General features: G+C 38.1%; 1 pseudogene; it reads left to right on the plus strand.

The window, feature by feature from the left end:
* LOC108295657 overlaps positions 1-1,227 on the plus strand; it is a 13,851-nt pseudogene extending 12,624 nt beyond the window's left edge.
* Positions 1,228-2,636: the final 1,409 nt, after the last annotated feature.

A 2,636-nucleotide genomic window follows, 5' to 3' on the forward strand; every position in this document is an offset into this window, starting at 1 on the left:
TGAGTAGCTGGGATTACAGGCACGCACCACCATGCCCAGCTAATTTTTTGTAGTTTTAGTAGAGACGGGGTTTCACCATGTTGACCAGGATGGTCTCGATCTCTTGACCTCGTGATCCACCCCCCTCGGCCTCCCAAAGTGCTGGGATTACAGGCTTGAGCCACCGCGCCCGGCCTCAACCTTTGTTTATTAAAGAATCTCACTCCTTTTGTGTTCCTAACTTTGAAGATCGTGTTTGGAAAGCTTAATATAAGTATTGCTTTCTGTGTCATATTTACACATTTCAGTATTATTTACCATCTGTACTCAATTACAAACCTGTTGGTGTTTATATTTGGTAGATATCTCTTCCAAATGCATGATGAAGAAGTTCTCATTAACAGCACAGGGCAATACAGAAATGTTCCACACAGGGACATTGGAAATGCATGAAAGTCATCACATTGGAGACTTTGCCTTCCAGGAAATTGAGAAAGATACTCATGACTTTGAGTTTCAGTGGGAAAAAGAGGAGAGAAACAGCCATGAAACTCCCATGACAAAACTAAAAATGTTGACTAGTAGTACAGAGCGATACGATCAAAGGCATGCTGGAAACAAGCCTATTAAAGATGAGCTTGGATTAAGCTTTCATTCACATCTCGCTGAACTGCGCATATTTCAGACTGAAGGGAAAATTGGTAATCAAGTAGAGAAGTCTACCAATGATGCTTCCTCAGTTTCAACATCCCAAAGAATTTCTTGTAGGCCCAAAACCCATATTTCTAATAACTATGAAAATAATTTCCTCCGTTCTTCACTACTCATACAACAACAGGAAGTACATATGAGAGAAAAATCTTTCCCATGTGATGAGAGTGGGAAAGGCTTTAATTGTAGCTCACCCTTAAGGAAACCAGATAATCCATTTAGGAGAGAAACAACATGAATGTGATGTATGTGGCAAAGTCTTTAATTGGAAGCAATACCTTGCATGCCATGGTAAATATCACACGGGTGAGAAAGCTTATAAGTGTAATGAGTGTGGCATGAACTTCAGTTGGCAGTCAGTCCTTACACATCATTGTAGACTTCATACTGTAGATAATCCGTCCAAGTGTAATGAGTGTGGCAAGACCTTTGGTTGAAATTCAGCCCTTGTAATTCCTAAGGCAATTCATACAGGACAGAAATCTTACAAGTGTAATGAATGTGGCAAGGTTTTTAATCAACCATCAAATCTTGCATGTCATCTCATATTGGAGAGAAACCTTACAAATGTGAAGAATGTAAGAAAGCTTTTACTCGGAAATCAGACCTTAAAAGACAGGAAAATTCATGGAGAGAAACCATACAAATGTGAGGTCTGTGACAAGGCTTTCGGGCATCATTCACACCTGTCACAACATACTAGAACTCACACTAGAGAGAAACCTTACAAGTGTAATGAATGTGGCAAGTTTTTTAATCAACAATCATAGCGTGCAAGTCATCATAGAGTTCATACTGGAGAGAAACCCTACAAATGTGGAGAATGTGACAAAAGTTTTCAGATGGAAATCAGACCTTGGAAGACATAAAAGTATTCATACCGGAGAGTCACCATACAAATGTAAGGTTTGTGACAAGGGTTTCAGGCGTGGTTCACACCTGGCACAACATACTAGAATTCACACTGGAGAGAAACCTTACAAATGTAATGAATGTGGCAAAACCTTCAGTCAGATGTCATCGCTTGTATCCCATCATAGACTTCATACTGGAAAGAAATCTTAGAAGTGTATGCTGCAGTAGTAATGTAAAAAATAAATAAAAGAAACAAAAAGTGTAATGAGTGTGGCAAGGTTTTTAATCAAAAATCAAACCTTTCATGACATCATATACTTCATACTGGAGTGAAACCTTAGAAGTGTAATCAATGTGGCAATGTTTTTAATTGAAAAGCAAAGCTTCCATGTTATCATTGACTTCATACTGGAGAGAAAACTTGTAATGAATGTGGAAAATTTTTTAATCAAAAATCAAAACTTGCACGTCATGATATACTGCATACTGGGGAGAAACTAATTAACGTGAAGAATGTAACAATTTTCATGCCCAAATCACACCTTGAAAAACATAGGATCATTCATGCTGGAGAGAAGTCATACAAATTATAAGCTTTGTGACTAAGGCTTTCAGTATGATTCACACCTGGCACAACGTACTAGAATTGACACTGGATAGAAACTTACAGGTGTAATGAGTGTGGCAAAGCCTTTAGTGGGCAGAAAACACTTATCATCCAGCAATCCATGGTATAGGGAAACTTTACAAATGTAAGGATTGTCACACAGTCTTCAGTAACGCTACAGCCATTGCAAATCATTGAAGAATCCATAATGAAGAGAGATCCTACAAGTGTAATAAATGTGGCAAATACTTCAGACTTCATTCAAACCTTGCAATTCATCGGCAAACTTATACTGGAGAGAAATCTTACAAATGTCATAATTGTGGCAAGGCCTTCAGTCACGTTTCATCTTATGCAAAACATAGACTTCATATAGGAGAAAAACCTCAGTAGTGTGATGATTGTGGCAAAGCCTTTACTTCATGTTCACACTTCATTAGACATCAGAGAATCCATACTGGACAGAAGTCTTTTTTTTTTTTTT

The sequence above is a fragment of the Cebus imitator genome, unplaced genomic scaffold (assembly GCF_001604975.1).
Source record: "Cebus imitator isolate Cc_AM_T3 unplaced genomic scaffold, Cebus_imitator-1.0 Scaffold654, whole genome shotgun sequence".
Lineage (NCBI taxonomy): Eukaryota > Metazoa > Chordata > Mammalia > Primates > Cebidae > Cebus > Cebus imitator.